General features: G+C 38.8%; 1 protein-coding gene across 2 annotated transcripts in view; it reads left to right on the top strand.

Moving 5' to 3' along the window:
* Positions 1–23670, top strand: part of SERTAD2 (SERTA domain containing 2) — a 108749-nt gene that overhangs the window by 7900 nt on the left and 77179 nt on the right. The window contains exon 1 of one of the 2 annotated variants that reach the window (XM_070480177.1): positions 22916–23093. The exons of the other annotated variant lie outside the window; for it this stretch is intronic. The gene's annotated coding sequence lies outside the window, so the exon portion shown is untranslated. Of the gene's footprint in view, positions 1–22915; positions 23094–23670 lie in introns of those variants that run through there. 2 annotated transcript variants of the gene reach the window in all.

Below are 23670 nucleotides of genomic sequence, written 5' to 3'. Positions count from 1 at the left end.
TTAGGTGTTTTTGCCCAGTTGTAGGCCAGTGGAAGTGTTCTGCACATGTTTAAAGTAGGTTTAGCTAAGCTATGGTATTTGGTAGTTTAGGTGTTTTAAATATATTTTCAACCTAGAGTATTTTCAGTTTACATGTGTCTCATCAGAATGTAACCCTCTTGTAAATCAAGGGAGACCTGTGTATGGATGTGGTTTGGCTTCTTGAGGACAGAAATTTTTCCATAGCTTTGGGAGGGCTGGTACATCAGTGAGGGCCCTGTACACAAGGAGTGTTCCCTGAAACATGGAAGAAACACTGAAAGAGGAGGAAAGAAGTGGAGATGGAAGTTTTTGACAGTTACCAAAGACGCACTCATTTCCCCTCATTTTTGCCCAGACCAGTCCTGCCTGGGAGATGGGCATGTCCTGGGCCTAATATGCCCAAATTAGGAAGTCTTTATATTGCTGTAATATGTAGGTGTAATCTTTCTAAATTGTTTTGCTTTGGAGTTAGCTGAAATCCTGATGTGTGTATATTTTAAATTCTCAAATATAATGCCTTGTTACTATGGCTTTTGTTTTCATTTTCCTGCACATTTGAAAATACCAAGCTTTTATTTTTTGAGTATATTTGTATATTTGGACCTAAATCTAAGCTAGAATAATACAATGTGTGCTTATCTCTTTAAATTAGGGGGGAAAAGATCTAAAGCTTTAATGTTTATTTTATCTGTTGATGAAAATATCTGGACACTTGTGTGGAATCTTCTTTTTTAAAATAACAATTCTATCAAGAGTTTATTTTCCTAAAAACTGCATCTGTGCTAAAACCATCATGTATCTATTTGACTTAAAAGCCACCTGGGATAGTTATGTTCATTATCCTGATTGCTGGTGGTTTCAAGGGTATATACATATGTCATGACTTATCAAATTATACATTTTAAATATATGTATTTATTGCATATCAGTGAAACTTAAAAAAAAAACCCTATATTGTAAGGTATGTTTTTCAAGCTAAAAATCTCTGTTGTAAGATTATATTTTTAAAGTTTGTCATTCATTTTTTATTTCTTTTAAAATTTTATCTACTGTTTGTTTACGTCTATTCCGTACCCAAGACACATATATTTTAAGAAAGACAAATGGAACCACGGAGACTCATGTGCCAGCTGAAATTTAGATATAGGACCTTAGAGAGCTTTTTACTCTATGTAATGCTCACTAGAGTATCTTTAAGTAATTTGCACAAATTTGAATTTGGAGAATTGGAGTTGTGTATTTTTCAAGGAATTCTCCTTTCCTTATAGTTTAACAGATGATGACTCATCCTTGGCGTGGAGTAAAGAGCATGATTTTAGTAAGACTTTTTTTTTTTTGAGAGGTTAAGTGGCTTAATGCTTCTTAAATATTGTTCCTTTTGTAAAATTGCATTTTTATAAGTTAAATTTTGGCATGTTGGACTGTAGATTCTATGAATAGATTTGTTTAGGGAATAACCAAGTCTACTCTATTCTTCTTGCCCTCCTGGTCTTGAGCACAGCTTAAGACCCTGATGCTGGGAAAGATTGAAGGCAGGAGGAAAAGGGGACAACAGAGGATAAGATGGTTGCATGGCATCACTGACTCGATGGACATTAATTTGAGCAAGCTCCAGGAGTTGGTGATGGACAGAGAAGCCTGGTGTGCTGCAGTCCATGGGGTTGCAAAGAGTCAGACATGACTGAGTGACTGAACTGAGTCATATATATCTGTTAAAGTCGTGGTCTAATTTTAATTGAATTTTCCTTCTCTCACCCAATGTATGTTTCTAGAGAAGTTTCTTTGTTGTTGGAATTAATATGTTAACTTTAAAACAGCAATTTTTTTATGGATAAAAAACAGTCTAGAAAAAAATTCAGAGTTGTTTTTCTGGGATTGGGACTGTCAAGGTATTAATGAGTTGTGACTTTCAAGCTCAGGCTCTTTCTACCATACAAGAAGGCCACATTACAATCACCCTTCCCCAGGCCACAGTCCAGGGTGAGGCCCTGGTTTCAGTATTTTTGAAAATCCTTTAATTACTCCAGTGTACAGCACACTGCGCTCTGCAACACTGTTTCCCACACCATATTTCCCCACACCCGAACTTTCTATTGTAAAACTTTTCAGCCATGTAGAAATCTTGAAAGAGTAATTCAATAAGAGACCCATATTTCCTCCACCCAGATTCAGTAATTCTAAACCTTTTGCTATATTAGCTTTATGACTCTTTGTCTCCCTTTCTTTATATGTATACTTTTTTGTACCAAGTGAAAGAAAATTTTAGACATCCTGACTCTTTTACCATTAAATATTTCAGTATGCATCTCCTGAGAATAAAGACATTTTTCCTACATAACCACAGTACCATTGTCACACCTAGGAAAATTAATAATAACTCAGAATGTTTTTCAAGAGCTCAATTTCATTTATTAAAGGTGTATGAATTCACATTCTATTAAAAATTAAATGCCAATAGGGAAGTTCCACAGAATATGAAAATCTGAGAATTTTTGCTAAAGATATGTGCAAGTAAGGTCACTACTTTAAACATTTCCATAAGGTAAATGCCTTTTTAATGTATGTTTGAGGTAAGATCCTTATTTGGATCTAACATCATTTGATCTTATCATGAGAAAAAACATTTATGAAAGCTCATGCCCCAGTGTGGTTTAGTGGAAAAAGCCCCATTTTGGGCCAGAATGACCTTGGCTCAATTCTCGCTGTCTTACTGCAGGTGACCTCGGAGAAGTTAAATTCATGTATCAGTTAGGATGCTTTAAGAAACCACTCCCAAGCTTGCTAGAATCATCAGGAAATTCTTTGTTTCACAACAAATCCAGAGGCAAGGCAGGCTCCAGGGTCGGTCAGTTCTGAGCTCCGGTTCTTAGCTACGCTCAGCTCCCAGCTGGACTCCTCACTGGCTCCTGCTTCTGTTTCGGCTCCTTCCTCAGGCTGTTCAGAGCCATATGTCATGGTATTCAGAAGAAGTCAGAAACCTCCACAGGTGTGGACAGTAAGCAGGACTGAGGTCCTCTCAGGGTGAGGAAGGGAGGAATGGATGTTAGGTGTACCGCTAACGGTAGTCACTGCTGCTGCTGAGTCACTTCAGTCCTGTCCGACTCTGCGACCCCACAGACGGCAGCCCACCAGGCTCCCCCGTCCCTGGGGTTCTCCAGGCAAGAACACTGGAGTGGGCTGCCATTGCCTTCTCTGAACGGTAGTCATTACGCCTCTCTAAGTCTCCGTTTTCCTTGCTTTCGACTAGGAACAGTGATATCTACCTCTGTGATTATTCCTTGATATATAATAGGTAAAGCAATAAGCACATAGCTGATTTTAATAAATGGTGATTCCTATTTTTTTCTTCTTTCCATTTATGGCAAATTCTGTCTTCCTTTGACCCTGCTACACTACATTCTAGTAAGTGTATACTAAGTGACTCTCTGACTGGTTTTTAACCTATCCTCTTACCTAAGTATCTAGGGTGTAGCCTTTTATATGAATTTTGCACATTGGTTAGGTACCCTCCATTAATTATCTTGGCCCTTCTTATTTTTTCTTATATATTTCAGTTTCTATTATTTCAAAGTCAGGGAAAGGAAGCTCAACAGGGTATGTATATTCATTAAGATACAGATCTGATGGGAACAAAAATCTCTTTAATTTCACTACTCATGAAAACAGCAGAGTTGAAATAGATTTTCCCCCCTTTTATTCAAAGAAATGCACCATGTCCTGTGGAAAAATCAGCAAAAGAAAGTGCTGTACTTGAAATATAGTATCTTATTTGTCGAGGATGGACCAGGTCTTTGATGCTTTGGGGATGTTGGGTTTATCATGGTAGTTTAGCTGCTCTGGTGTCTCTAGATCTTACTTTCTAAATAGAATTGTTTCTGATTTACATTTCAGTCTTTTCTGGATTGTTTGGTCTTGAACCCTTTCTTACCTACCCTGAGAAAGTCATCTTCTAAAGATGTGTTTTCCAGTGTGTGTGCATCCTGGAGGGTCTTTGTTCAGGCATGCTCTTCTCAAAATATATAGAGAAGGATTGTCACATTTTTTTCCCCTATGGAATTTCTAAAGCACTCCTGAATCACCTATGAAGTCTGCATCACAACCCAATTACCTGGGAAGATCTTCACTTTTTTTTCTTCGCCCCTAAATTTTCTTCCTAAATGATGGGATCATTCTCGATGAAGAGCTACTGGATTCTTCTTGACCCCTCAAGAGACTAATTGCTGCCAACCTCCATGGCAAGAATAGAAGAAGGGTGCAAGTCCAGTGTCTCTTTTGACTTGAGAGATGCCAAGTCTTGGTCTGTCCCTAAATTTTCAGTTAACAGTTTTTTCACTTTGTCTTTAAGTTTTAGATTTAGTGTTGATGAGATATCTATTGCTGTAGTAAGTGCTGTGAATACTGAAACCTCTCAGATTTTGAATCATTCCATCCATAATTCAAAGCTTCTGCTAGCATGAATTGTTTCAGCTAGAGGGATGCTTTTTAAAAAAACTTAAGTGTGTTTTGATGTTTCTTATACATCTCAAGTGAAAGTTCTATAAACTTTAAATAATGAAGCAGTACATTGAATGTGGAACTCTGAAATAAATTGTATTTTATTAAAGAAACCAAGAAGGGACATTGTGGCTACAATTTTAGTTAAAAGTGCAAGAGTTTGGGGGCAGGGGAGTGCTCCCCTTGTGGCTCAGCTGGTAAAGAGTTTGGGGGAAGGGGAGTTAGAACTTGGTATTGCCGCTCCTCAAAATGCTATTTGTTACTTTAATAAAGGGTGACATAAGACTTTAACTTGTGAAGCCTGGTTTTGTTTGGCCAATTTTTAATTTTAGTATCTTGCAGAAAAGTTTAGTGGGCAAGATTCCCTTTGCTGTGTAACAAATGTTTTTACTGTTTAGCTAAGGTTTGCTCCCGATGGCTCAGAGGCTGAAAGGAAAAGTGAAATGGCTGTTGTTTCCCATCTGACACCAGATTTTGTTTTTATTTCCACTACCCAATGTTAAAAAAAGAAATGAGAAGAAAGCAAAGATCAAGATCCAAAAGCTCAAACTAAAGTTTAATTTCCTAACTAGAATAAGGCTGGTTTTGCCATGATGTGAAAAGTCATGGGTAGAAAACATTTGCTAATAGCTAAACAGTTGGCCATGCTGATTGCTAAGATGAATAGTTGGATGGGGGTGTATTCCTGTCTTCAGATACTGAATCAGGCAGGTAAAAACCAACCAAGGGTAAGCAACTGGAGCTGACTCATCTGCTTTTTCTCCTTCCCACAGGTAAATGTTTCAACTATGCTTCTTGCCCCTACCTTCTCTTTAGTCTCCCTGAGAGGATGAAACGAAAGTCCAGGTGACAGTGGGTTGGAGAGCAGTGCATTATCTGTTTCTTACTACTCAAGACTTATATACTTTAATGATTAGAATAATTGCCAGAGCTTTGTCTTTTTTTCTTTCTTGATTCTGTCATTTCTGCGTTGCCTTGGAGCTTCTCATGGGCAGGGTCTCAAGTTATGTGGAGTGGATTCTGAGGTCAAACTTTGTCCCAGGTCATTTATTGTTTTCACTTTCCATAAGAAGTTCTTATTTTAGCTGAAAAATATCAGTATGACCAACAAAAAATTGTTGACCAGCTAAGAAAATTATATTTATAATAGCTTTGAAAAAATTATTTGGAAAAGAGATTATACTTAGAGAATGATTTTTATTATTATTTCTGAAAGACCCACATACCATGGAGAAATTTTGCAGCCATGAATGTACTGCTGTATTAACCATTTGTACCATTCAGTTTGTGCATTTTTAACTATACGCTATATATTTGAACATGAAACATTTGGGACACTTCCTGGTCAACTTTGAGTTTTGAGAAATAATTCTTTTTAAATTTGCAGCTAGACAAAACCAAAGGATAGTTTGAGGGTATTATTGGAATTGTATCATGGTTAAAATTTTTTATTGTTAGAAAATTTGTCTGTAATAGCCATAAATTTAGTTTTATTGTGGACCAACTCATGGACTCTGCTGGAGATGCAGCCCATCTTTCCTAACTTAGTGTGAAAACCTTGTGGTTCAGGGACCCTCTTGTCTTCTCAGCACTGTTGTCATGTTCTGCTGCAACCCATGTCACCTCTTATGGCCAGTATAGTGACTGCTCAGTGGTTAGCACACTAGATCAACAGGGGTTTGTTTTCTTGCAGTACTTATGCAGTAAGAACAACATGATGAAAACTGAAACATTTTCTATTAGGGCTAATTTATGATCACCAATAGACACATAGAGGCATTTGAACACTTCCCCTCCTCCCCCAGTTTTGCTCTCACCTGCTTGCTGGTTGGGAAAATGGCCATAGAATCTATGTTGAGAGGGGGTGATGGAGGAGAGGTGCTTGCTGCTACAGCTTTTTGTTCATCTGTGTAGTAGTCTACTGATCATTTCATATGATCCTTGGCAACTGTTCTGGTGACAAGTTTCACTTCTTTTGGAGGAACTGTGATTTTTATTTTTGAATAATTATATGAGTAAGAAAATGGTTTTTTTTTCAAAATAGATTTCCTATTTCCTAAAATAAAGTGGAAACCTTTTCTTTTGTTCTTTCTGCTTTGTCTTCTATCAGCTATTTGTATACTTATAAACATTATGGTGTGAGAATTACTCTTTTGAATTCCTTCAAGTTGTTTTTTGGTCCAAGTTATTGACATCATACCTGACAGTGTCCCTACTTCTTATTTTAGGAATACAAAAAGAGATGCACTTTAGACTATTTGCACTTAACTTATGAATACTAGATACAGGTATTAGTGCAAACTCAGTATGCCATTATGTGATGAGAAAAAAAAAAAGACATGCTTATGACTAGGAAAACATTCTTGGCAAAAGAAAAGTTTTGTCCTGTTCAATCAGTTACTGAAATGAAACTGAGTTTTCTTTTATTATGTGTCTTGGAGTTGCAGTGATTCACTAGTCATCTACAAGCATTAGAGTAGTGAGTTCTTGGGACTCTTTATACTCCCAAGGAGGCAGTTTGTGAAGCAAATGCATAACGAGTAAATGTATTGTGGCTTCTTTAACTACATGCTATAAGAGCAGATAATATTTAGAATAGTGGGGCACAGCAGTTAAGCTGCGAGGTGTCAAGTGGAAACTTAGTGCCTTAGCCAGTTTAGTTATCAGAGGCTTCCCTGTTGGTTCAAGCAGTCAACAATCTGCCTGCAATGCAGGAGACCCAAGTTCAATACCTGGGTTGGGAAGATCTCCTGCAGAAGGAAATGACAACCCACCCCAGTATTCTTGCCTGGGAAATCCCATAGACAAAGGGCTTAGTAGGCTGCAGTCCATGGGGTCTCGAGAGTCGGACATGGCTTAGTGACTAAACCAACACCATCACTCTTCATAAGCCCTCGTTTTCTCAGTATGTATTTGTAATTGTTTTAAAGTGATCCTATCAATTTGAAAACCAGAAAGAGTAACAGAAATAAAGCCCAAATAGTTGATTTTAGAGTTTTAAAGAAGTCTCATGGGGGAACATATGAAGTGTGAGGATAACCATCAATTTGATTTTTCTTACTTGTCCTCTTCCTTATCGCCTGGACTGACAAGTTGACTGCTTCACTTTATGTAAAGTTTTATTTCTTCTAAATTAAAAATAAATGTTCATGAACTTTGAACTGTTAACAGGATGTGTGATGCTGTGCTTTAATCACTGCTCTGTTCAGTCAATAAAATTCCTGTACTTTTAAAACATCCCTGGCTGTCAGACTGTCAGTGTTACTGCATGCTGCCCATTTTGTTACCATTGTTTTGCATCATCGTTGACTTGTGTGATCAGGTGTCCTTCACCACATAAAGGAATGAAGCTGGCAACAGCCATTTTATAATGGTGTGTATAAATGTATAATCTACTCTGTATCTTTCTACAAGATTTTCTGGCATCTTTTTTGTCATTCATGTTTAGGAGGCACCCAGGATGGCCCTTCAGGTTTCTTGATGTGTTTAAGAATGTGTGGCCACTGTTACTTGGTGGAACCAGCCCTGGAAAAGTTGAACTGGTGCCATATATTTCTTGCTACTGTTATGCCTGACTACAAAATGAAGGAAGTGCTAATAACACTTCCTACTTGTTTAGCACGTTTTCCTCCCCAGCTTTCCAAGGAGTTGGCCAATATCAGGCAGGATTCCCAGCCTGTGTTTCTGTTATTTTCTAATTCCTGTAACATAATATTGCATAAGGCCTCCATTCATTATCTTTTTTCTTATGTTCTCCTAAAGTTTGGAAAGTAGTATTTGCTATTATCATCCTCACTTCTCAGATGCTAAGAATAAGGCACATTTTGGCTAAGTATTTGACCTGGGATTATACTGTAAGCAGCCGCAGTGCCAAAAACAGAGCTTGGGATTCTTCCTCGACTTCATTTTATTACTGAGCAATAGTTTTTCTCCTTTTCAGATGTACATTCTTACAACAGAACCAAAGAAAATACATTTCAGGTTCCAAAAATATTTCCCACATCTCTTCTTCAGTGTTCGTTCCAGCGTTAGGATTTATACTAGATTTATTGTCTGAAGTAAAGTTTCAGTGCCAGTTATAAACATGATCCATTCCCGTATTATTCCTGATTTGACTGCTATCCCAGAAGTCACTGGATAGTTGAAGAAAGAGTATAATGAATGCATCCCCTATTTTCTTTTTGCCCTTCTAAATTTGATTTAATATAAGGTTGCTTTCTGCCAGGAAATTTCATGAATGGGCATATGTTAATAAGCCAGATTTTTTTTTCTACTATAGTAATAAACTAAACAAAATATCTCCCTGAAGTGGATTTAGTTAGAGTGTGTTAATACTTGAGCGAGTACTTCCTGAACTTACAGGAGGAAGCAACTCCAACCACTCTGAAAATGAAGTTGTTCCTATAAAACTTAAGTTACCGCAGTCTGAATATATTTTGTGCTTTGATGTTTATCTTCTGTAATTCTTTTTGTTAGTGAATGTTTGTAGAACTTGAGGGGGAGTCTGTCAAAACTAGAAGAATTGACTGTTCCTGCTTTAAAAATGCTTTTTAAAAAAATCTAACTGAGGATAAAGTTTCTGAGAGTGGCAGGTTTTTGTTTTTTTTTCCCTTCCCTACAGAGTAACAAAAGTGAAAGCTGCATTTTGATCAGTTTTGCTCAGCCTTCTTAGTGACAACTCCAGGCGCAGAGCGTGTGCTGGTGCACACACACAAAGCGGTCTCCTTGTTTTGGTGCCCCGCACGTGAACCGCTGCATGTCCACACAAGCCGCACATAAAGAGTCCATTCTTGCTCACACTCTGCCAAAGGAGGCTGGCCGCTGCCGTCTTCTGCTCAGTGGAAATTGGCAGCCTTTCTTCTCCTGTAAACAACAGCCTGACGTCACCCCATGCAGCAGTGATAGTGGACCCACTTTAGAGATTCTCAGTTGGCAGATCTGCTGAAGGCCTGTCACTGGCTTTGATCTTCATTCACACCTGAATCAATGCAGTGCAGAGAGATTCATTTATATCAGGAATACTAGCAAAGCCCTTTAAAACAGTTTGCAAAGTACATGACCTTGAATTTTCACATATAATCCTAATGAAAAACCTGTGTGATTGGCCGGAGAATTGTAGTTATTTCTGTTTTAGAAATGAGCTAACTCAGGTCCAGAGAATTCAGCAGTTAGTCAGGGGTAGAATGACTGAAATGTAGGCCTTCTAAACACTGTTTTGTCTCTCTTTTTACTATATTAAATAACTTCTTTAATAATTGTTAATTGTTCTGTTACTTCCTTTCCCATCTAAAATGTGTGGGAAGATAATTTATGAGTTTTTTTTTTCCCTAGTCAAGACATCTGTGCATTAAAATCAGATACAGTCTTGTTGCATTTGGGAACTCCCAGACATTACATTAACCCACTCCCTTGCCTCAGAGAGCCTTTCGAAAAATCTAGCATAAGTCTACACTCACCAGCCTAATTGGGAAGATTTATTAACAAAGTGATCTTGTTCTTCATTTGGCCTCTGAAGGCTACATAAAATCGTAATTCTTCGGTGTTGTTAACAGGAAGAGACAAAGCTGACATGAAGGGGCTGTTCTATTAGTTAGAAATCAGAATTTTATTGGGAAGGAGGAGAGACTTGCACTACTGGTTAAAATATAACATGTTTGTTGTATAAATAGTTGTCTTTCTCATGTGCCCACTTCTAGTTTATTTTCAGATGGTTACAAAATGTGAAAAAGAACAATGACCCTTCTTGATTTATAGTTGCATATGTGGTTTGGGAGTACTTGAGGCTGTAGATAACTCTTGGTTTTCTCTTTTTGACTCCGAGTAGGTTTTTCAATATGACATTGAAAAGTAGGCAGAAGGGTGTTTAGATGTGAGTGGACTATCCACGGTAAATTAGTGGGACCTTAACTTCTCTACTGAATGCCCCAACTTGAGCCAGCTCCCCTCATTTTGACGTGTGTGTTTAGGGAATGAAAATTAATGTTGATTTTAGCTTACCCCTGACAGAAAGTGCATTTAAATCCTACCTATTAAAAAAGAAAATATAATTTTTTTAAAAAACTGCTTTCTAAAACTGCATTTTGGTACACAGTAGGCACTCAAAAAGGAATTTTAAATGAAACTGTGATAATCAGAAATTAACTGTATTAGCAACCTCGATAAGTCTAGCATCTATATATAGTAGTTGACTAAACTATACCCAGGAAAAAAAGTGCATTTGGGGTGAAAGAAATATATTGCATAACTTAAAATGAACCAAAGAGCTATTTATTTTGCTTTTTATTTCACTGAATGGAAAAAGCCGTTTTGTTTTTAAAAGACGGTACTGCTAGTTTTAAAAATTATAGCAGTTTGAAGGAATAGAGGGGTGGTACATCAGATCTACTTTAACACAAGTCACTACCTTCTCAGCATCTTTTGCTTCCTTCTATCTGTGACAGTGAATAAGGAGCAAGTAACAGCTGCCAGTCAGAACCCCTCATTTCTGTTGGGGAGTGAAGTCTCAAAAGTCTGGGGGTGCTGGGGGAGCAGAGTGGCCAGGGCAGTGAGCGGCCCCCTCAGTGAGGGCAGTGCCAACCAGTGCGGGGCTGGCACCAGTGTGGGACTTCCCCAGTGCTGCCTGTGGGGGATGCCCATGCCCACTGGTTACAGGAAAGGCCACAGGGGTCTGCCCAACCCAGCTTTAAGTTAAAGAACTGATGCCTAAGTGTCCCAGGCTATCACTTAACAGCATGGAGTTTCTCATCTCCACAAGCGCTGTTTGTAATTGTAAACACATAGTAGTGAGGGCAGAGGACAGATGTTAGGTAAGTGAAGTCAGGGGGAGAGCCAAGCTGGCCTTAGATTTTAACTCTTAAGTAACCATCTTGCTATGTGTCCCACAGTGGATAAAATATGAGCAGAAAACAAGGTGGAATTTGAATTTTAGCCCTCCATAAAAGCACTATGTTTTTATTTCAGCATTTCAGAGTTGGAAAATACCATTTTGGCAGATTTGGTATGAATGATTATGCCACCTGAATTTGTATGGTGTGTTGCGGTTTGTAATCACTCTCAGGAGCATTATTTTATTTTATTTAGCACCCGCAGCCTTGACCACCTCGTGAGGAACTGCCCTTTCCCTTTATAAATGAGAAAACAGAATTCTGAGAAGTGTGACTGGTCAAAGGGCACCTAGCTAGTAGGCAGTACTAGAGTTCAGCTGAAATCTCTGGCCTTTGACTCCAGAGTTCCCTCTGTGGAGCCTGGAAGGAGCACCTCGATAGCGCCCAGCTTCGTGGTCTTCCCACCTCTCGCTCCCGCATCTGCACAGAAAACCACAGGCAGCAAATCAAGCTTAGTGATCAGTTCCTGTTGCTCACAGTAAAAGTATATCATCAAAGGGCAGCTTCTTGATTGACTTTGAAGTTAATAATCCAATAAAGAAAGGGGACCCTCGTTATTTCTTACTCAGAATTAGAAGAGCTGTGTGGAGTGAACCGTAGGGACCATTTGGTTTTAATACACATTGTTTTACCCAGGGTAAAGCCCTGCATAAGGAAAGTGAAACTCCAGTTAATTGCAGAGAACTAGAGCCCTTTTCCCAAGCCTCAGACCAGGTTGCATTTTCTTTTAAAAAGGACACCTCCTTAAATAGAGACCACAGTTCTCATCCCAGAAATTAATTTGACTTAAGCTTCCAGCAAAAGCATTTACCCTGTGCAAAGCCTTGTGCTGGAACCAGCCTTGTGAGAGTTTAGGATCTTTGGGGGAGACTTAACTCTGGGTGAGACGCCCCCATGTTAAGTGTTCAGTCATTTAAGAGACTGAGAAGGTCACAGATAGATTCATGGATAACTCAGATTTGGCCTCAGTCTTCTGGAAACGTTTATGAAGAATCCCTTTGTTACATGACCTTCTCTTTGTAAGAGAAATGACAACTGTGGCCACTTTGGAGTGTTTCAGAGTAAGGTTGCCCATCTCTAAGAAGCTGAAGTATGAAGATTAGAAGTAAATCAAATCGTGATTGTTAGCACTGGATTTCTCTGTCGGCATTGTCCCTAGAAGTTTTGACTGAGAAAATTGTATATTACTTGTGCCTTGTTGTAAAAGCTCTGCTAATACCTTTGAATTCCTTGGCATACATTTTCAAAGAACCGATGGTGAGTGAGTCCAGCTGAGAGCCTGAAGAGCCCTTTTGAACCCCCTGGTAATTTGGGCAGTCTCCAAGTCAGGCTGAATTGATAGGGGGTGCAGAATTGATCAGAATAATTACAAGCTCCATTATGTAAAACTTTGCCAACAAACGTGCTCACGGAATGCCTTTATAGGACCTAACTTGCACCAGAATTAAACTTGTCTTTCTTACTAGTTACTTCCAGAGCCAAACAAACTATGTTGTGTAACTGGGTCAGTTGGTGCAGTATTCTGCATGACATGTTCAGGTATACGCAAAGGCAGCTGGGTTATACATTTCAAGGGCAAGTTAGCTTCCAGTAAAATAGATATAAGAGGAAGCTATCATATATTCTTAGAGAAAGAGAAAATTCACTTTAATATAAAAGTAGCATTCAAGTTCCCAGTCTCTTGGCTTGGATCATGCTCACCTCTGTCAGCTTCAGGTTTGGCTCTTCAGCCAACCTCTCTTCACTCTCATGTTTCACCTCTAAGTCCTTGATTTGCACTCAGCTGTACTTGCTTAAAATCAGGTGCCCCTGCCCTCACTTGGTTCTTAGGGCCTAAGAACTGGATGGAATGATTTGGGTTTAGCTTTTAAAAAGATAAACAGATATCCCATTGACTACAGTCTGAGTAGTACCTTTCTGCTGTATTGTGTCTCACTGGCTTCAAATCAGGCCAAAGACAGAGGTAAAAAATTATAAATGATATGTATGTAAATTTTGCGAAGAGGCTACAAGGGTTCTACCTTCATTTACCACATTTACTCGGAAGTGTCCCTCATTTCATTTAGTATTAAAGCCCAAAATTGAATTTCAATAACCATCTTTGTATATCTGAAGCTTTTTGTGAGTTGTGCCAATTTTTTCTGTTAGGTGATAAATGGTGGTGGTGGTGAAGGGAAGTTCCATACATTTTAAGGCAAGACCCCAACTCATTATTCATTTCATTCATTATTCATCATTTAAATTTTCGTTCATCGTGTTGGTCCCCAAGACTTTAGGAGAAAAACAGGCATTGCCTTGTCTGTCTGTTTGACAAAAAGTGTCAGAAACCTGTCAAACTAACTTGGAGAATGGAGACTTACTGACTTGGACAATCTTACTGACTTGGCCTTTCACCTGGGCCACCAGACTGTGGGAGCAGCAGTACCCCGGTCAGCTTGAAGGTGGCCCGGACTCTCTCCATCTTTCATCTCTGCCTGTTTTCTGCATGTTTGTTTCATTCCTTCTCATAGCTAGAGACATGGCCACCGATAGTTTATCTTATAGCTTATGTCACAGAAAAGTTCTCTGGATGCCAGGTTAAGAAAAAAATCACAGGCAGGAACTCAGATCTGTTTGTGTCTCGTGTCCATCCCTGGGTCACTCAGCAGAGTCAGGGAAGTAGGGATCATATAGCCAGACACATGGCAGCACGTATATGTTTGCCCGTATGACTAAAAATGGGTAGGTATTTCCCAGGATAAGAGATGATGGTTGGGAAGAAAATTCCCTAGCATGTATGCTCACTACAGTATGTCAGACCACTGGCTTTTAAATATTTTGGCAGAAAACCATAGTGAAAAAAAATACACTTTACATTGAAGCACACATATACTCACACATTTAAATTGGGGGAAAAGGTTGTGAAACCTTATTTACTCTCACTATGTACAAGGCATTCTGATACTTTGTTACATTCTATTATAGTTCATTTTTAACAAATATTGATTATAATCTACCTAATTGATTTCATGACTCATTAATGGTTAAGATCTGTAGTTTGAAAAATACTGTGCTAGATGTTAAAAATAGCAGTCCTTGGGCAAGGATATTTGTTCAGTCTTGTTGAAGAAATAACTTACATCCTGGGTTATATGAGATGCTGGGTCTCATAGGGTGGCAGATACGTGATGTAAATGCTTTTTCCAGATTCATGGTGGATGATATGATGGTAGTTTTCCTGGAAAACTGGAAAATTCTGGAGCCATTTCCTAGGCCTTTGTAAAGTGAGCAAGGTGAGTGCCATGTGCTGCCAGCTGCACTCCTCTGTTTTGGACTTACCTTTTGCTGAGAGATACTGAAATCCTGTGGACCTAGAAAATTTCCCAAAGTACTTTCAGTTCTCTCTTAAAACATCAACACTGCTTTCTTAAAAACTTTGTTGTGACAGCCTGAGGGGCAGTTTTGTTGATCATGGTAATACTGTAAAAGGATAGATGAAATCTTACTTATCCATAAGTCAGTTGAAAAACTAAGGCCTCTTATTTCTTATTTTCTACTGAAACATTTGATTCCCAAGCCTTTGGTCTTTTAAGTTGAATTGAGAAATTCAGATGGACACTTAACAGCAGTAGAGAAGTCACTCCTCAACGGGACACTTGAAAATGCAGAGAAGAGTGGTGTAGAGTTCCTTTCTGCAGAAGCTCATGGAGATCCTAAGTAACAACTGATTAGCATGTGGTGCCGTGAATCTCACTGTGAGGTGCGCACCCATACAACATTTAGAATATATTGGAGAATATAAAAGTAGAAATACAGAGCGGTTTCATAAACAAGATACAAAAAATGCTGACCATCAAGGGAAAGATTGATAAATTTGACAACCGTTGATGAATTTTTATTCACTAAAAAGACTAGGAAAAGTAGATTAGGGAAAATATTTAGAACATATGTAATAGACAAAGGACTCGTATTCAAAATATATAAAGAACTGTTGATGGGACTGTAAACTGGTATAACCATGTTAGGAAAAAATTTGGCATTATCTAGTAAAGCTGAAGATAAGATACATTGTGATCCAGCAGTTTTACTCCTACTAGATTTATAACCTAGAGCAATAGTTCCTCAGACCTTCTGATCTCACTTTACACTTTTGAAAATTATTGAGGACCTCAAAGAACTTTTATTTCTGTGGATTATGTCTGATGATATCTACCATATTAGTAAATAAAGAAATTTTTTAAATATTTGTTTATTCATTAAAAAAACCATTATGTATTAACATGACATTGTTTATGAAAAATAACTACATTTTTCCAAAGCAAAAAAAATTAGGCATTCTGATAGTTTCTATTACATTGTATTGTAGTTCATATAATGCAAAAATTATTAGTGGGAATACCTATGGCTTATCCATGTTGATGTATGGCAAAAACTAACATGATACTGTAATTATCCTTCAATTAAAAATAAATTAAAAAATAATTATTGGGAAGACTGGCATTGTTTTAGTTGTGCAGACCAGTTTAATGGCTAGCTTAATAGAAGAGAGCTGGAGTCTCCTATTTGCTTTTGCATTTATCTGTTGTGGTGTGTTGTCTTGGTTGAAGTAGACAAAGACTATATAGCCTCACACAGGTATGTAACTGGAAAAAAGAGGAATATTTTAATAAGCTTTTCAAACAGTTGTGGATACTATTTGTAAAATCTGAAATCATATCAATAACCATTTAGTTTACTTAAAATCTGTTAGTACCTTGCATATTTGTTGAGTAGATCTTTCACTCATGCCTAATTTTGTAATGTCATACATTGATTATTTGGAAAATACTGTTTCACTGAGCTATGTAGATCTTTTCATTGTTGACACATTTCATTATACAATATTAAAATGTCACATTCTTTAACTTTATTACTGATCTCATCAGAAAAGTATTGAGATGCTGTCAAGCACACGGTGGCAGATAAACAGCTTTCCAAAATTCTAATTTTCACTTGAAAGCCCAAATTTTATCACTGGCACCAAAACTCAGTTTTTCTTGAAGCAGTAGGCTTCCTTGTCTGCTAGGTATTCAAGTCTGAATAACCACAGTTTGTCTGATTGTCATTCCTTCAGTAAGAATGGTGTCCCATGAAACAAGTGGCTACTGCCAGCTCAAAGGCAAACAATTGCCCAAGCCCTTTCTCCAGGCAACCTTCGTACCTTGGTATGTGGCAGGAGTGCTTTATGTGTACTCTCCTATTTTGTCACACAGAACTTTAAAAAGGCATGTACTTAAGGGCTGAGATTTAATTGAATCAATATTTTTCTCTGCTTTAGTGGGTGGAGGTCAGGAAAATAATGACTGCTAGTACAGTTTGGTGCTACTGTGTTTGTTCGTGTCCTCCTGAATCCATCAAAGCTTTTCACTGTTTTTCCAATAGTGAAAAATGCAAATAATATCTTAGAATTATTATGAAAATAATTTGATTCCGTGGACGCTCTGAAGGGGTCTGGAGATCCCCAGGGATACTAGAACGCCCTTCCCCATCCAGGAGTTGGGCCACACCTGAGAACTGTGCCTGAGAGAAAGCCCGGTTCTTGTGTACCAGGATACACTGTTACACATCTGGGATACATGATTGTGAGTGGAGGTCAGGAGGGGGCGTATGATCAAGAGGGGTATACGGTAAGGAAGATGCTTTCAGGATGTTGACAACGTTCTGTTTGTTGGCCTGAGTGAGAGTGTTTGTTCTATGGTGTGTGAATCTGTCCATTTTTATTTAGGTACTTTTCTGTATGTCTTTTACTTACAAGTCTGATTCTCTGACTTTTTTAGCATCCTTAGTTAGTGATATAAAGGGTGTTGAGAAGGCGAAAGCACCCTCCAGTGCTCCCCTCTTTGTATTGTGTATGGGACGTATTTCTTCAGTCTTTTCTGCATTTTGGGCTGTGGTTCCTTTGCTGATATTACAGCTGAGGTAGGAATTCAAGTACTTCTAGTGTGTTTCCCCCCTCATAGTTTCTGACATGGCTACGGCAGTGAAAATTATGAGGAGGGAGCTTTTCTCTTTTTTTTTAATTGAAAACTTTATGTAGTGCTTAGTTATTTGAAACTTAGGAACCTTACTATAGAAGCTATTCCTGCATTATTCTTTTCTGGGAGGGAAACAAAGTGAGAAGTAACTCATTAAGGACACAAGTGGAAAATAAAACCACTTCTCTTGCTGTTATTAAATCATGAAACAATGGTGACCATACACGAAATAAGAAGTCGTAGTAAGATTTTGACATTTCTGGATAATCTTACTTATGGTTGTGCTTTGAGAACATTTTCACTTTAGTTGTCTAATTTTATCTCCACAACACTGAATTAAAGCACAATAGGTACTAATACTCCCATTTCATAAGTAAGAAAACTGAGGCACCGAAAAGATCAATGAATTAATTCAGTAGCAAAGTCAGAACTACACTGTACTCTAGATTTCATGACTCCTAAGGAATTCAGGATAGTCATCAAAACTTGGACATTTTTGTCTTGGCCTTGTTGGTCCTCCTGCTGCAAGCAAGGCCACTCCACTCTTAGCCAGGAACATCAAGTCAGCGCTCTGACATACATCAGTAAGTACCATGTACCTATCATGCTTCCTTATGCTCTGATACTTGGAGTGAGAACATTTAGAAAACTGCAAAGACTTAACTGAAATTTCAGTTTTGCTTGTCAAGAGACTGAGTCCATTGAGGTGTGCGTTCTATGCTACTAATCATGACGTTCAACCTGAACCGATGTGCCCCAAGTAAGAGGAGTGTTTATGCTCCTTTTATTAGCTCTCAGGATAGGTAACTGGAGGGTGGAGAATCTGGACTGCAGATGAAACCAATTCACTTTGAGATGTACCTGATGTCCCAATAGTACCGTCTTCTTGTTCCTTGGCTGAGGTTCACACACTTGGAATTTGTGTGTGCAAGAGTGTATTTGCACTAACAGAAAAGAATGATCCCAGTTTGGCACGTTAGGCAAAGATGGTCTGGACTCTGGAGGATGTGAGAACTGGCCCATAGAACTGGCTTTATCTTAAATGGACGAGTGGCAACACTTGTTGGACAAGTGGATCTGTATGAGTCCATCTCAGACCTGTCTTTGGGTTTTACCTAGGAATGCAAAGGAACAGAATAAAGCTGGAAAAAAATTTTTTTGAAAACTACCCTTCCCCCTACCCAAAATTGAATGTCGTTTATTGGGGTAGATTGTTTAAAATAAGATGTTTCTGTTGCAGCCCGCTCATAACTGCTGACTCCTCCCAAATTATTTCTAAAAACCTGGCAGTAGAAAGGACTTCTCTGAAAAAACATCTACAGCACTCACTTCCCTGAATCTCATTCTCTCTTTGTCAGGCAGTCTTTATCTAGTGTCCCAGATAAAATGAACTCTTTGGGAGAATCTGAGTGCATTTCCACTTATGAGCACAGAGAAATACTTTATTTAGAAATAGGAAGGATTTTGTCATAAGCCAGTCCTTGTAGCAGCAGAGAGCTCCTACCCAAAAATTAAGGAAGGTGGGGTGAGTGTGGGAGCACTCCTGGATTTTCCCGAATTAGGCCTGGACTCAGAATTCTGAGAAGGGACAGTGGTTTATGTTCTTTCCAGTTAATATAAATATGAGGAGTGAGAAGAAAGGCCATTGTTAGTTCTGCCTTAGAAATCAGATTAATTAGGCATAACGACACATGGGAGAAGAGAGATGAGGGATGGGAGGTGGCTTTCTCTTACAAAGTTTCCTCCACTATAAAGAAACTAGAAAATTGATACAAACAGTAAAGACAATAAAAAGACAATAGAATAATATTATTATAAGAAGTTTTCATTTTAAGAAAGACACATAACAACCATTAAACTACCATTTTTACTTTTGACATCTGCCTTGTTTCATGTGTGTTTTATATATAGGTATAAATAATATCTATACAATGATGTGGTCAGGAAAATGTACCTAAAATATAACAGTCATTTTCTTGTATTTCTATAGCATTTTTATGATTGAAATTTAGTGTTATAAATATTCTATTATGTTGACAGTTTACCAAAAACTTATCTAATGCTGGATTATTAGATTGTTTCTTGTTTTGATCTGGTAAAGAACCTGCTTGTCAATCCAGGAGACGCAAGAGACGCAGATTTGATCTCTGGGTTGGAAAGATCCCCTGAGAAGGAAATGGCAACCCCGTCCAGTATTCTTGCCTGGAAAATTCCACAGGCAGAGGAGCCTGGTGGGCTGTAGTCCATGGAGTCACAAAGTCAGACACGACTGGGTGACTAGCGCATGCACGCACACACACACACACACACATACACACACACACTGTGTTGTGTGTCTTCTGCATGTGCCTTTTTGCTCTTATTCAACTATATCTCTAGAATACAATCGTAAGAGTAGATTTATTTACTCAAAGGGTATAACATCTTTATGGTGCTTGTCTCAGTTCTGTTTTGAAAATGAGTACTTTCTATAACTACTTAACATGCTAATGATAATAAACCTAGAAATATAAAACTTCATTACCACAGTTTTTATTTCAGTTTTTTTAATCTCAAATTGATAAAAACTATTATTCCCTTAAATTTCAGAAATACAGTTCCATCTGTAATATAAATTAACAATAAATTCACTTTGTGAATGTATAATTATCTAAATAAGCTCTATCCTTTATTATCTAAAATAAATCTCACATATTATCTTCTCTTTTTTTCAGTATTTCCAGGAGGTTTATATCACTAGTTTTTTAAAACTATAAAACCCTATAAAATTCTAATTTTTCTTTTTTTTTTCATAATAACGCTAGATGATCTCAATCATATGAATATATACCTAATATGTACCAGAGTTTGCTTTTTAAAAATTGATGTTTGTGGATGAATGCATGTTTCTTTTCTTAATTTTTAAAAGGGAAAACCTAATTTTAGTTTGTGTTATTAGATATCAGTGTGGAATATTAAAATAATGTTTTTCTGCAAGCTGCAAGTCATCTTGTGTTCAGATGTGCCTTTTTCTGAGGACTTGTTTTCTGTGTGTCTGATATGTAGCTGTGTTAAGACTAAAGTAAGCTTTGTGGCTTAGAATAGTCTCCTTGCCAGTCAGTCTGCCACACTTTTCTTTCCCTTTCAGTCCATCCTATTCATTACTCCCAGATTAATTTCCCCAAAACACTGCTTACTGAAAAACCTCACTGGAAAACCTTAATTGACTCCCCATTTCTAGATGAATTGAGTATAAACTTTTCACCTTGGCATTTAAGATCCATGACAAAACATGCCTTTGCAGACTTATGAGAACTACCAGCCAGAAGATGAGCATGCTGCTGTGGTCCCCAACCCAAGATTTGCCTCATCATAAACTTCTAGATGTGGGAATCTTCAAAATATCTCTTTTTCTCAAAATCCCCCAGGTAAAGCAGCAGTGGGCAGGGGGCTGCCCTCTGACACTGGCAAAGGGGAGACACAGATTTACATCCTGTCTTTGCTACTTAGCAGCCCAGTGATTTCTAGCATGGGCGCAGGCCTCTACACCTAGACTTTCTTCTTTTTTCTTAAGATGGGGTTCAGATAGTATTTTGTGAGAATAATCTCAATTGTGCATACCAAGATTGGTGTAGGGTAAGTACTAAACAAATGCTGGCTGCTGGTGTTTTATAGTGGAGTTGATGTTCAGTAGCCCAGTTGTGTCTGACTCTGCGTCTCCATGGACTGCAGCACGCCAGGCTTCCCTGTCCTTCACCGTCTCCCGGAGCTTGCTCAAACTCATGTCTCTTGAGTCAGTGATGCTGTCCAATCATCTCATCCTTTGTCGTCCCCTTCTCCTCCTGCCTTCAGTCTTTCCCAGCATCAGGGTCTTTTCCAGTGAGTCGGCTCTTTGCATCAGGTGGCCAAAGTATTGGAGCTTCAGTTTCAGCGTCAGTCCTTCTAATGAGTATTCAGGATTGATTTACTTAGGATTGACTGGTTTGATCTCTTTGCAGTCCAAGAGACTCTCAAGAGTCTTCTCCAACACCACAGTTCAAAAGCATCAATTCTTTGTCACTCAGCTTTCTTTATGGTCCAATTCTCACATCCATACATGACTACTGGAAAAACCATAGCTTTGACGAGACGGACCTTTGTCAGCAAAGTAATGTCTCTGCTTTTTAATACGCTGTCTAGGTTTGTCATAGCTTTTCTTCCAAGGAGCAAGTGTCTTTTAATTTCATGGCTGCAGTCACCATCTGCAGTGATTTTAGAGCCCAAGAAAATAAAGTTCGTTGTTTCCTTTGTTTCCCCATCTATTTGCCGTGAAGTGATGGGACCAGATGCCATGAAAACATTCATTTTTTGAATGTTGACTGTTGACTTTTAAGCCAGCCTTTTCACTCTCTTTCACCTTCATCAAGAAGCTCTTTGGTTCTTCTTCACTTTCTGCCATAAGTGTGGTGTCCTCTGCATATCTGAGGTTGTTGATATTTTTCATAAGAAATATCTTGATACTTCTCAAGATATTTCTCCCAGTAATCTTGATTCCAGCTTGTGATTCATTCAGCCTGGCATTTCACATGATGTACTCTGCATATAAGTTAAATAAGCAGAGTGACAATACACAGCCTTGATGTACTCCTTTCCCATAGTGGCAGAGTAGTAATAAAAACCAGAAGCTTTGTGATCAGGCAGATGTGGACTCAACTCACAACTCTGTTCCTCCTCTCTTTATCTTATCCAGATTACATTATTCTCTGACCCTCAGACTCCTCATCTACAAACAGGGCTAATAACGTCTCCCTTATTTAATATGAGAAATAAAAAAAATAGGCTTCCCTGTTGGCTCAGTTGGTAAGGAATCTGCCTGCAATGCAAGAGACCTGGGTTTGATCCCAGGTCAGAAAGATCCCCTGGAGAAGGGGCTGGCAACCCACTCTAGTATTCAATATCACATTGACATATAGAGGCACAAAATGATAGCAGATATTTTTATTGTATGTCAGTTGGTGTCCTGGGGAGCTTCCCATGTGGCACAGTGGTAAAGAATCTGCCTGCCAGTTCAGGAGACACAAGAGATGTTGGTTTGATCCCTGGGTTGGGAAGATTCTCTGGGGTAGGAAATGGCAACCCACTCTAGTCTTCTTGCCTGGAAAATTCCACAGACAGAGGAGCCTGGCAGCTACAGTTCATGTCGTCACATAGAGTCGGACATGACTGAGTGACTGAGCACACACAATTTCTGTCCTAATAAGCTCTTTGTGTTTTAACTACTCCTCTTATGAACCTTATAAGGTGATATGACTATCATCATTATTTTACAGATGAAGAAAGTAAGATGCAGAGAAGTTAAATAACAAGTTATTAAGGTCACACAAGCTATGGATTTGGACTCACTCCTCTGACTGCAGAGCCCATATCACCCACCAGGCAGTGTTCCTTCTCATTGCATTGCGTTTTTATTGACTTTATTTCTCCCCATCCTCCTCCTCTGTGCTATATCTATCTATCCCTTGTGCTTCATCTCTCAGTTGTATCCAACTCTTTGCAACCCCATGGACTGTAGCCCACTTGGCTCCTCTGTCCATGGGGATTCTCAGAGCAAGAATACTGGAGGATTGCCATGCCCTTCTTCAGAGGATCTTCCCAATCCAGGGATCGAATCCAGGTCTCCTGCATTGCAGGCAGATTCTTTACCATCTGAGCCACCAGGGAAGCCCATCTATCCCTTCAGAAGGTGAGTGATTTTTCTTTATTCCCCTATAGCACCTGGCAAGTACCTCATCTGTAGAAGATACTTTACAAGCCTCTGTTCAATTGAGCACAATAAGCATACCCCTTTCTCACATCTGGTCACGAGTAAACTACCCTTGGTTTTAGACAACTGTCTTCTGGCAGTCTATCTTCCATCCACAAATCAGGACTCTGATTTGCCCAGTTAGCTGCTTTCCCAGCCTCTTCCCTCTGAGCTTTAAAAATCGCTGTTCTGAGGAGGGGAGGAGGTGTCATGGGTCATGGAACTTGGCAGGGACTCTCTGAAAAGAACCAGACACCTGGAAGCAGCTTGGCTGGGGTGCTGAGAGGTAAAAGGCCAGGCTCAGAAACAGGTGTCTCAGGGGAAGGCCGGTTCAGATGCCACCCAGGTCTCCCCTCCCTGGTGACTGCGTTGGCGCCAGGAAGAAGCTTCCTCCTGCAGTTAATCTTACTCATCCATTTCTGACAGACGTTGCATTCATTTCTTCAAAGTATGACCCTGTTTTGACTTGCTGTTTTATTTACTTATTTTCTGATTCTTTAAAAAAATGTTTTATTTA

Source organism: Odocoileus virginianus, chromosome 2 (assembly GCF_023699985.2).
Source record: "Odocoileus virginianus isolate 20LAN1187 ecotype Illinois chromosome 2, Ovbor_1.2, whole genome shotgun sequence".
NCBI lineage: Eukaryota > Metazoa > Chordata > Mammalia > Artiodactyla > Cervidae > Odocoileus > Odocoileus virginianus.
The sequence above is the reverse complement of the archived record's forward strand: the minus strand, read 5'-3'. Positions and strand labels throughout refer to the sequence as shown.